The sequence below is a fragment of the Myxocyprinus asiaticus genome, chromosome 31 (assembly GCF_019703515.2).
Source record: "Myxocyprinus asiaticus isolate MX2 ecotype Aquarium Trade chromosome 31, UBuf_Myxa_2, whole genome shotgun sequence".
Taxonomy (NCBI): Eukaryota; Metazoa; Chordata; class Actinopteri; order Cypriniformes; family Catostomidae; genus Myxocyprinus; species Myxocyprinus asiaticus.
In genome coordinates this window covers 1,511,981-1,525,095 of record NC_059374.1, presented here as the reverse complement: position 1 = coordinate 1,525,095, position 13,115 = coordinate 1,511,981, and the positions used below count along the sequence as shown (strand labels likewise).

The 13,115-nt window shown below is 46.0% G+C and overlaps 1 pseudogene; it reads left to right on the top strand.

Annotated features, from left to right (window-relative positions):
- LOC127421791 (E3 ubiquitin/ISG15 ligase TRIM25-like) overlaps positions 1-6,153 on the top strand; it is a 486,145-nt pseudogene extending 479,992 nt beyond the window's left edge.
- The last annotated feature ends 6,962 nt before the right edge of the window (positions 6,154-13,115 follow it).

The following is a 13,115-nucleotide window of genomic DNA, read 5'->3' as shown; positions in this document are numbered from 1 at the left end:
GGGCATCACAGGAACTGTGCTTGGCTGGTTTAAGTCTTATCTCGCAGGTAGGTCCTTCAAGGTAGCCTGGAGAGGTGAGGTGTCCAAGTCACATCAGCTTCTTGCTGGGGTACCTCAGGGCTCAGTGCTTGGGCCACTTCTCTTCTCTATATACACACAACATCACTGGGACCCATCATTCAGGTACATGGTTTCTCTTACCACTGCTATGCCGATGACACACAACTCTACTTGTCTTTCCAGCCCTACGATACCACAGTGCCTGTTCGTATCTCAGCCTGTTTGGCAGACATCTCGGCCTGAATGAAGGAACACCACCTGCAACTTAGACCAGCAAAGACTGAGCTCCTCGTCTTTCCAGCCAACCCTGCTGTTGAACACAACATCAATGTTCAGCTAGGTTCAACTACAATAACACCTTCCAAAATGGTCAGAAATCTAGGAGTAACCATCGATAACCAACTCAATTTCACAGACCAGATCTCAAAGACTGCACAATCATGTAGATTTACACTCTACAACATAAGGAAAATAAGACCCTTCCTCTCTGAACATGCCACACAACTTCTTGTTCATTCACTTGTCATAACTACACTGGATTACTGTAACGCTCTCATTGTAGGCCTCCCTGCATGCGCAATTAGGCCCCTGCAAATGATTCAGATTGCAGCAGCACATCTGGGCTTCAACTAACCAAAGAGAGTGCATATTACACTACTCCCTGTCTCTCATCACTTGTAATGTTCTGTAATGTTGGTGCTGACAATGACGATGATGAAGACGATGACGATGAAGTAAAGATGAACCTAAGTGCAGTTTATATACATAAGTGTATCCAAAACGTGAATCCAAACCATAACAAACATAAACGACTTGACATAGACTTGACTATGCTACCAAACGCAATACCTGAACAAAGGACAATGGTAAACATGAGGGCTTAAATACATGGACAAGGGGTAAAACTGATAACAAGATAATCAAACAATAAACCAATGAAAGCAAGACACATGAACCTGGAGGGAAACATGAAATCACAAGACAAGGGAACCACATGACATGAAACAGGAACTAAACTTTTCAAAATAAAAGACATGAAAAACATGAATCAACAAAATACACATGACACACTGGCTGTCAGTTGATGCACATATCAAGTTCAAGGCTCTGATGCTGGAATACAGAACAGTCACTGGGTCTGCTCCAGCATACCTATAATTATTCCTGCAGAGCTACGTTCCCACTAGAAGCCTGCAGTCTGCTAATGAGCGGTGCCTTGTTGTACCAACACAAAGAGGCACCAAAACACTTTCCCAGACTTTTCATTGCATCGCCCCGGCATTACAGGCTAATTGTTTACTTGTTCTGGTGGCCATATGTTTCATTACTGATTTTAGGTGAGTACACACAATATCCTTGAACATACGGCATAGACTACAATACAATGTTAAAGCACTCATCTAGAAAATATATTTATGGAGTGGCATGAGGACTATGAGTGGTGGCAACACCAAAGCAATCGCCCATGCATAGTTCTTGTGGATTACAGTTTTTCTCAATTGTCGAATGAATATTAAACTTCGTCAAACTATTTGACTGACTATATGAACATTAGGTCATTTGTTCACATGACTATAGTCATTTATAATTGCTTTGTTACAGTGCTGTAATCTCCTTTTCTTTCAGTATTGACAAGTACAACCTGTATATGCAGAATATGTTACACAATGTGGGATATGTGTAACTGTATGATTTACAATATCTACTGTAAATTATTTCCTAAATTGCTTTACTATCTTTTATAGAGAGCGATGGAGCTGGAGGTTGATGAATCGCCACACATTTTTGTGTATGTTGATGAAGCAGGATTCAACTTGACCAAAGTCAGGAGACGTGGCCGTAATATTATTGGTCATCGAGCCACTGTTGATGTGAAAGGCCAGCATGGAGGGAACATTACAATGCATGCTGCCATATGTGGGAATGGTGTACTCAGCCACATTCCCATCATTGGGCCCTATTACACACAACGTCTCCTCAGTTTCCTGGAAACTCTTTACAGGGATCTCATTCCTGAGAGTGAGAGGGGGTTGGTAAGAAATGACTTGCCAACGTATGTTATAGTTTGGGACAATGTAAGTTTCCATCGTTCAAATACAGTCAGGGAATGGTTTGTTGCCCACCCACGTTTTTTGATGGAGTTTCTCCCACCATACTCCCCATTCCTAAGTCCCAATGAGGAGTTCTTTTCTGCATGGAGATGGAAGGTCTATGATCACCAACCTCACGATCAGATGTCCTTACTGGGTGCAGTGGATGCTGGTTGTAAGGATATCACAGCAGATTGTTGTAGGGGGTAGCTGCATCATGCCAAAAGAATTTTCCCTTGTTGCATTTCAAGGGAGGATATCAGGTGTGATGTAGATGAAATGTTGTGACCAGACAGAGAGGAGAGATTGGAAGACGCATAAGGTTGATGAACTTGCAGCATATTTTCTTTTTTCTTGCACATATTGTAGTTCCTTAATTTTGCTGTTGTATAAATATTTTTTTTCTGTACAAGCTTTCTTTACGTATATTCGGTTGGCTGTAAAGTGTGTGTATATACAATGATGAGAAATGTTTGAATAAATGTGTTTTTTGAAAATATAGTGTGTGCCATGACTTTTTGACATCAATACAATTCAGCTGCCTACATATACAATGATAGCAATTGGACAATATTACATGGTGGGTAACTATCACACTTTCAGAGTACACTGTCATTTGAGAAGATGTCTTTGCATTTTGACTGTCTTGGTCTAAGCAATGATAAAGGAACCTTTTGTTTTGATGACAATGATTTATTCATTGATGGATTTATTTACATTTGAAACATGAGTTAATTCTTTTGATTGAATAATCACCTTTTGCAGGTCACATAGAGTGGTGTGCTGAGTGTACCACGTGATGTGAGGATTGTACTTAGAATTTTGACAATTGTAAGTTTGTTTCAGTAAATGTGCCAAATTGATTGAGGAAAAACTGTAAGATTAGACCCAGCTCCACCCAATCATGAGCCCGGCACACCCTCACGGACCGGACCCTGAAGAGGTTTGACTGAATTTCAAAATGTCACATCTTTTGAATATCTGGCTCTCAAGATTTTTGGTGAAACTCCTCTCATTGAGTTATTGATTTACAGGGTTGGGGAGTAACGGGATTACGTATTTAAAATACAAAATATAAGTAACTATATTCCACTACAGTTACAATTTAAATAATTGTTAATTAGAATACAGTTACATTCAAAAAGTATTTTTATTACTGAAGAGTTTACTTTGCATTTTATTGTCATTTGTTTCATTTAATATTTAGTCCTTTCAGATGGAAAACTTTTATACATATAAATGATGCGATCCAAAGTGCATTTGAACAGCGGTGAAACACTTTCTTATGATGTGTTACATTCATACGAGCAGACAGAGAAGTAAGTTTGAAGTAAGTTTGGAGCAGAAGAAATAGAAATAAACCTTGTGTAAATTGTCAGCTTTATGCTAAGATAAAATGCTATTTCTAGCCATTTTACATGCATGTTACCAGGCACGATCATATTTTTTTATCAAGAAAATTCATGTTGGATCATAATTTCTTTTTTTTCTAGTGAGATCTTTGATATTAGGGTCAAAATCATATTCTTGATAATAATTTTTGTATCGTTTTCCTATAAAAATATCTAAAAATCCTTAAAACAAGATCAATCAACACTGCATAATATATTTAGGTTTTTCAGAGAATGTATTTTTAACATGTGTATTTTGTCTTACTGTACTGGCAGAGTTTTTATAGTCAAAACAATTGGAAAAATCTACCAGTGCTAAAGAAGTAATCCAAAGTATTTAGAATACGTTACTGACCTTGAGTAATCTAACGGAATACGTTAAAAAACAGCATGTATTCTGTAATTTGTAGTGGAATACATTTCAAAATTAACCCTCCCAACCCTGTTGATTTATCGACCTCCAAAGTATCAGCCTCACTTTTTCTCTGAACTTAGTGAAATACTCACTCTTGCCTGTGCTATGCCTCCCCATGTTGTACTGCTTGGTGATTTTCAATATCCATGTTGATACTGCCTGTTCAAATGCAACTGAACTCATGAATATTCTTGAATGCTTCAATATAACACAGCATGTGAATTTTTTTTAACTATACCGTCATGAACGCCGGTGAAGATTCCTCAATCGGCCACCGGAGGTCTCACTTGCCTGAGTATTAACATTGGACTACATTTCCCAAGTGCCCACATACCTGGACTGATTACAGCACATCTGTTCCATATCACTCAGACTATTTAAGCCCGGTGTGTGTGTTCACACTTTGTGAAGTCTTGTTTGCTCTGGCTACATTTCTGAGCATTATTATTTCCTGTGTTGTTCTGCCCGTGTTTGACTCTGCCTTGGAGTACCTCTGTACGAATCTTTGCTGCCTGCCTACCACTGTGTTTGCCTGGACTATTTCTATTACTGTTTGCTGCCTGCCCCGATCCTCTGCCTGTTATACCATGTTTACTGCCCTGCCTCTGATATTGTTGGTTGCCCTGGTTATTCAACCCACGCTTATCTGTACTCTGAACTTACTGTGTTTTAATAAACCGCACATTGATCCCACTCAGCCTGAGAGCTACAGAAGACTTTGCCAACTACCAATCCAGCGGTCCTCATGCATCTGTCCAGTGAACTCTCTGTCCAAGCAAACCTACTGGCATCTCACCAACAACAACTAGGCTGACTCACCACTATTGGAGGAGTTGGTGAAATCCGTACAGAGTCTCCATCGGCCCGCACCTGAATCCATTTCCCCAGTGCCTCAAGCGAGTCAGGTACCAGTCATAATGCCTCACAGTACAGTGACTGCTAATCCACTTTTAGCCTTTCCAGAAAAATTTGACGGCACCCCAACCAAATGTAAGGGCTTTCTTATGCAATTCTCTATGTTCCTGGTTCAACAGCCCTCGTTATACCCGACTGATGATAATAAGATCTCTCTTGTATGTTCACTGCTCATGGGAAAGGCATTGGAGTGGGCAACAGCTGTCTGGGCCAATCAAGGTATAAACCGCACCAATTTCAATGATTTTATTCAATGACTAAGAGAGAAATACTGCAGCTGAATTTGTTCTGTCTTTTTACACTCTCGCTGTGCAAACTGTGTGGGTGGAAGACACATTAAAACTGCTGTTTCGTCAAGGATTAAACACTGATGTGCAATCAGAGCTGGCCTGCCGTGATGAAGGCAGAACCCTGGACCAATTCATTGACCTCGCTCTTCGCATTGACAATCTCATTTGCTCCAGGAGACCTAATCGATTTACCAGCCCTCTCAGTCAAACAAATCATCCCAGTGATAACGCTGAACCCATGCAAGTCGGTCGAACCTATCTCTCCACAGAGGAGCCGCCTCAGGAATCATCTCTGTCTATGTTGGACATTTGAGAGCTGACTGCCCGACATGACCCCCTCAAACACACAATCGCAGGGTGAGTTTGTTGATTTCCTTTATCCAAACTACTACTTGTACTGTGCCAGCAAAATTAACATTTCAGTCAGATACCAACACCACTAAGGCCTTGTTAGATTCGGGGGCAGCAGGCAACGTTATTGATGAAAATTTAGCCAGACAGCATAAGACAGCATTATTGATGAAGATTTAGCCAGACACCACTAATTCCTTGCGACTCTCCTTTGGCAGTGGCAGCGCTAGATGGGTGCCCCCTGGGGTACACACTGAGTTTTACACACTGAAACAACATGCCTCTTCATCATCCACTCTCCTCACAACCCAGTCATCCTCGGTTTACCCTGGCTGCAGGACCATAACCCACAAATTTCATGGCGTGAGAAGCAGATCACGCGATGGGGCCCCAGCTGCTCATCCAAGTGTTTAAAGCCAATCACCCCTATGTCTGTGAGAACCACTATGGTGACGAACAAGTCCAACATAGCACCACATGTACCTTCTGAGTATGCTGATCTGATTGAAGCCTTCAGTAAAACCAAAGCCTCGCAACTACCATCGCATCGATCTAGTGATGCGCCATTGATCCGTTACCTGGTACCTCACCACCTAGAGGCAGAATCTTTCCCCTTTCAGAACCTGAGGCTAAAGCAATGAAATCGTACATTTGAAAAAGAACTGGCCAAGGGTTTAATTCATCCATCCACTTCATTGGCAGCAGCAGGATTCTTCTTCATGGGAAAGAAGGATGGGGGCCTTCATCCTTGTATTGATTATCATGGTCTAAATGATATAACGGTCAAATTCAGATATCCATCACCCCTGGTCCCCGCAGCTTTGGAACAACTAAGAACTGCTGAGTTTTACACCAAGCTCGATCTGCACTGTGCTTACAACCTCATTCGCATTCAAGAGAGGGATGAATGGAAAACTGCCTTTTCCACCAGCAGCGGGCACTACGAATACCTCGTTATGCCATTCAGGCTGTCCAATAGTCCATCTGTGTTCCAATCCTTCATAAACGACGTATTCAGAGACATGTTAAACCAGTGCTTAATTGTATATATTGATGATATCTTGATTTATTCAGACACCCTGGAGGAACACATAAAGCAGGTCTGGGCAGTTTTGAAGCGTCTCATGGAACACCAACTGTATGCCAAAGCGGAGAAATGTGAATTCCACCAAACTTCAATCTCCTTCCTTGGTTTTATCATCAGTCCAGAAGGGGTGTCTATGGACGAGGGCAAGGTACGGGCGATTCTAAGCTGGCCTCAACCCACTACAGTAAAAGAACTACAATGATTCTTAGGATTTGCTAATTTTTACAGAAGATTTATCAGAAACTTCAGCACTGTCGCCGCTTCACTCACCGTCATGGTAAAGGGAGGAAACACCAAGCTTCGCTGGTCTACTGACGCCATTCAAGCCTTCAATGAATTGAAGAATCGCTTCACCTCTGCTCCAATTCTGCATCATCCTGATACCAACGTACCTTTCATGGTAGAAGTAGACGCATCAAACACCGGTATTGGTGCTATCCTCTGTCAATGCCAAGGTAATCCTCCTAAGCTTTTCCCATGTGCTTACTGCTCCCGTAAACTCTCCTCTGCTGAACAGAATTATGATGTGGGCAATCGTGAACTGTTAGCCATGAAAGCAGCATTTGAAGAATGGCGATACTGGCTGGAGGGGGTCAGACATCCATTTCTGGTATTAACAGATCATCGCAACCTGGAATACCTGCACTCAGCCAAAAGACTAAACCCCAGACAAGCCAGATGGGCACTGTATGTCACTTGATTTAACTTTTCAATCACTTATCGTCCAGGATCAAAGAACATCAAAGCCGACTCACTATCCCGTCAATATGACTCCACTCCTCAGAATCCCTCTCCAGAACCCATCATATCATCCTGTCTGATTCTAGCTCCGGTCCAGTGGGACATCATTTCCGAAATCTCCCAGGCTCACATACAAAACCCGCCTCCTCCAGAATGCCCGCCCAACCTAACGTTTGTGCCACCAAGTCTATGAGAAAATGTAATCCACTGGGTGCACTCCTCCACAAGCTCTGGCCATCCAGGTAATACTACCAAAGTATGATTGCTAAGAAATCAGTTCTGGTGGGAAACATTACAGGCAGATACCATTACATTCGTGAACGCTTGTCACACCTGCACCACAGCAAAAATCCCCAGACAGCTACCGGCAGGGCTGCTACAACCTCTACCCATACCACAACGACCATGGTCCCACATCGCCATTGATTTTTATCACCGATCTACCAGTCTCTCAAGGTAACACCACCATATTAACTGTCCTTGATCGCTTCTCCAAGGCATGTCGACTAATACCCCTGTCTAAGCTCCCATCAGCCTTCAAAACCGCAGAACACCCCTTCCATTATGTGTTCCGCTACTATGGTCTTCCTGAAGACATTGTCTCTGACCGGGGACCTCAGTTTACATCAAGGGTTTGTTCAGCTTTCTTTCAGTTACTTAATGTCAATATAAGTCTCACTTCAGGTTACCACCCCCAGTCTAATGGCCAGATGGTACATCTAAATCAAGAACTCACCAAATTCCTTAGCATGTACTGTCAACAGAATCAAGCCGACTGGAGCCGCTTTCTTCCCTGGGAAGAATATGCACAGAACTCGATCCTCAAACCCTCCACAAAATGAATGCCCTTTCAGTGTGTTCTGGGGTTCCAGCCACCTCTGTTTCCATGGTCTGGTGAACCGTCCGATGTACCAGCTGTGAACGACTGGTTTCGACGAAGTGAGGCTGTTTGGGACCAAGCACATGTCCATCTACAGTGTGCCATAAACAGGGGAAAAGAGCAAGCTGACCGCCATCGTCGTCCCAGTCCCAACTACACTCCAGGACAGTGGGTGTGGCTTTCAACCCGGGACCTTCGTCTCCGCTTACCTTGCAAGAAACTCAGTCCCAGGTATGTGGGTCCTTTCAAAATTCTGAGACAAATTAATCCTGTGTCAAATCACCTCCAATTGCCTGCTAATTATCGTATTTCTCCCACATTCCATGTCTCACTGCTGAAACCTGCTGGTGGTCCGAGGGTGGAGGAGGAAGGCGGTGACTCTCTATCATGAACAGTGTTGAAGATTCCTCAATCGGCCACTGGAGGTCTCACTCGTCTGAGTATCAACATTGGACTACATTTCCCAAGTGCCCACATACCTGGACTGATTACTGCACATCTGTTCCATAGCACGCAGACTATATAAGTCCGGTGTATGTGTTCACTCTTTGCGAAGTCTTGTTTGCCCCTGCTGCATTTCTGAGCATTATTATTTCCTGTGTTGTTCTGCCCGTGTTTGACTCTGCCTTGGATTACCTCTGTACGAATATTTGCTGCCTGCCTACCACTGTGTTTGCCTGGATTATTTCTATTGCTGTTTGCTGCCTGCCCTGATCCTCTGCCTGTTATACCACGTTTACTGCCCTGCCTCTGATATTGTTGGTTGCCCTGATTATTCGACCCATGCTTGTCTGTACTCTGAATTTACTGTGTTTTAATGAACCGCAAATGGATCCCACTCATCCTGAGTCCGTGTTACACATACCCATGGTCATATACTTGACTTAGTTTGTACATCAGGTCTTAATGTTTCTACAACTGGTACACAAATTGGCATCTTGGATCACAAACTTATAGAATTTTCATTTAATTTTCCTCGCTGTAAGTCATACAAGAAATCTGTGGTATCTTATCGCAACCTAAAAGCAGTCAACCCCTCATCATGCACCACCTCTGTCTTTGCACCCTTACTTTCTGACTCTTCAAAATTGTCCTGTCCTTCAAACATCCTCTCAAATTATAATTCAGCTATCTCAGCTGCTCTTGAAGAGCACGCCCCCATCAAGACAAAGCTGGTTTCCTCTTCTTGCTCATCTCCTTGGTTTACTCCTGAACTGCAGGCATTGAAGAGAGTGGGTCATCGTCTTGAACGACTCTGTAGGAAAACAGGCCTCACTGTTCATTCCATAGCTCTTACAGAACATCAGCTGAAGTACAGAGCAGCACTCAACACTGCACATTCAATGTACTTCTCGTCTGTCATCCAAAAAGCAAGTTGCAGACCTAGAGCCCTATTTGCTATGGTGAACAAGCTAATTCACCTGCCAGCTCAGGACTTTCTCCTCCTTTACTCCCACTAGCCCATCATCAGTCAGTGATCTAATTTTACATTCCAACTCATCATCCTGTCAGTTGGACCCTGCCCCAGCCTCCCTTCTTAATGTGAGTTAGTCATTTCAACACCTATTTCGCATATGATAAACACATCTTTTGCATCTGCCATTGTTCCTACTGATCTTAAAATTGCCACTGTTATCCAGTCCTTAAAGGTCCCAACTTCGATCCATCTTCCCTCTGCAACTATCGTCCTATTTCTAACCTGCCTTTTATATCTAAACTTCTGGAAAATGTTGTAGCCTCCCAGTTAAAATCACATTTTTCAACTAATAATCACTATGACCCTTTCCAATCTGGTTTTCGCCTATTCCACAGCACTGAAACTGTTCTCTTAAAGGTTATTAATGATCTCTTCCTCTCTGCTGACTCTGAATTTCTCAGTATTCTGATCTTGCTTGACCTGTGCTCTGCTTCTGACACTGTATGCCACAAAACACTCCTTTCCTGACTTTCAGATATAGGTATTATTGGCACTGCTCTATCCTGGTTTTCTTCCTACCTCACTAACAGACAATATTTCATTTTGATTAAGACAAACAAATCCCCTACTGCTCCACTCACTCAGGGTCTGTGCAAGTAAGCTCACCGGAGGAAACACATATTTGCGCAGGCCAGGGGGCCAGCTGTGTGCCAGCACATCTATGCCAAGGGGAGCCTCGGTCAGGGCGTACTAGAGTGGTCAGTGGGGGAGGATTCTTGGGAGGCGAACAGGTGCACCTGTGCCTGTCCGAATTGACTCCAGATCAGCTGGAGCACCTGAGGGTGGAGTCTCCATTCTCCCCTGAGGGTAACCTGCTGTGACAGCGTGTCCGCTGTAGTGTTGAGGTTGCCCGGGATGTGAGTGGCTCGCAGCGACTTGAAGTGCTGCTGACTCCAGAGGAGGAGACGGTGGGCGAGTTGTGACATACAACGAGAGCGCAGACCGCATTGGCGGTTGACATATGCTACCGTTGCAGTGTTGTCTGTCCGAACTAACACATGCTTGCCATGGATCAACGGCCGAAACCTCCGCAGGGCGAGCAGAATTGCCAACAACTTGAGGCAGTTGATGTGCCAATGCAGTCGCGGGCCCGTCCACAAGCCGGCGGCTGCGTGCCCGTTGCAAACAGCGCCCCAGCCCATTTTGGAGGTGTCCATCATGACCACGACGCACCTGGAGACCAGTTCTAGGGGAACACCTGCCCGTAGAAATGAGAGGTCGGTCCAAGTGCTGAAAAGACGGTGACAGACCGGCGTGATGACCACGTGATATGTTCCACGGTGCCATGCCCATCTCGGGACTCGAGTCTGAAGCCAGTGCTGAAGCGGTCTCATATACATCAACCCGAGCGGGGTGGCCACCGCTGAGGATGCCATATGCCCCAGGAGCCTCTGAAAGAATTTCAGTGGAACTGCTGTTTTCTGTTTGAACGCCTTCAAACAGGCCAGCACCGACTGTGCGCGCTCGTTCGTGAGTCCAACTCCAAACCGAGGAAAGAGATGCTCTGAACCGGGAGGAGCTTGCTCTTTTCCCAGTTGACCCGAAGCCCTAGTCGGCTGAGGTGTGAGAGCACCAAGTCCCTGTGTGCACACAACATGTCCCGAGAGTGAGCTAGGATTAGCCAATTGCCGAGATAGTTGAGAATGTGAATGCCCACTACCCTTAACGGGGCAAGGGCTGCCTCTGCAACTTTAGTGAAGATGCGAGGAGACAAGGACAGGCCGAAAGGGAGGACCTTGTACTGATACGCCTAACCCTCGAATGCAAACCGTAGGAAGGGTCTGTGTTGAGGTATAATTGAGACGTGGATGTACGCGTCCTTCAGGTCTACCGCCCCAAACCAATCTTGATGCTCTTGAGTCTGTGTAAAGCCCGGTTCAGTACTCGCAGGTCCAAGATTGACCGCAACCCACTGCCATTTTTCAGTACGATGAAGTAGGGGCTGTAAAACAGCCTGGGACGGGGGAGGAAGAGGCCTGTCCTCGTGACCCTTGGAGACTGTCACATTGGGGGTGGATTTGTGCCACAACTGGGCGCTCAGGGGTGGGTGACCGCTGCTGGAGTGCCAAACTTGCCAAATAGAGTGGTGGACGGTGGTCGTGATGACGGCCGTGCACACTGGATACGTGACCCAAGGAACAAGGAAACCGCTCTTGCTGAACTCTTGAGTACTGCAGCCACTTGGGCATGCAGCACATTTAAATGCAAAGGTAACAAAAAGATTCTCCTCCCGGCCTTCGACCAGGGGATGGAGAGGTCTGCTTACCAGCTCCAGAGCAGCGGGTTTCGTCGTCCCTGGGTCGCCCGTCTCAAAGGCTCTTTGAAGCCTTTCACAGGTTCTTGGCAGCTGCGAGACGGGTGGCGTCTGCTTCCTGCGGTGGGCTCCATGCCGGGGCCGGGCCGAAGGGGCGGGCTGCGGCGGATCTGGTGCAGTCACTGCAGGGGGACGCCCTTGGCGACGAGCAGACGGGGTGTGGGATCTTGAGCCGCCCCGGGGCAGGATATGCCGGATAGCCTCCGTCTGCTACTCCACCATCGAAAACTGCTGGGCAAAGTCCTTGACGGTGTCTTGGCCATCAGAGACAATGTAAACCTACAGGCCCTGGACAGGGGCTTTGGGCATCCAAGCCAGGTGGCGGCACTCTGCGGGCATAGGTGCACTGCGAGCGCCTTTATCCACCGGGGGATTGCCGAATAGCCCTTGGCCGCCCCACCATCGAGGGTAGTGAGGGCGGGGAAGCTGAAAAGATCGGGACCGGACACTAAAAAGTGCCTCCCACGACCTTGTCAGCTCTTCGTGCACTTCTGGGAAGAAAGGAACAGGGCAGGGCGTGGCTTTGAGTGGCGGTGCGAGCCCAGGAACCAATCATCGAGCTGCGAGGGTTCAGGGAAGAGCGGAGGGTTCAATCTAGCCGACGCTCGCGGCTGCCCGGGAAACCATGTCATCATCTCCGTGTCAGCCTGTGACTGGGCAATCGTCCACGAAGGGAGGAGCCCAGCTGAGGCTTCTGCGTCCAACTGGACGAGCCCGCTCTCCGATGCTGCTCTCAAGAGCTCATCACTTTCGCGGGCTCCGAATAAGAGGTCGAACTCGCCGTGAGATGAGCCGGCAGACACATCTGGAAGCCCGATCGGGGCAGACGAGTGTTCTGGGGAATGGGAGGTCCGTGGGGGGATCCCCGGCGGAGGTGGTCCCATTGGGATCCCCAAATAGCCCCCAGTGCTAGCTGTGCTGGCCTCGTACCCGTGGGTAAAAGGGGAGCCTCTGGGGTGGCTTGCTTTCTTACGAAGGTGAGCCGCGACTGCATCATTGCCATGGACATGTCTTCGCAATGAGTACATGACCATCCATGTACGTTGTCTCCGCGTGAGCAGTGCCCAGACACGAAAGACAGTGATCGTGACTGTCAGAAGGCGA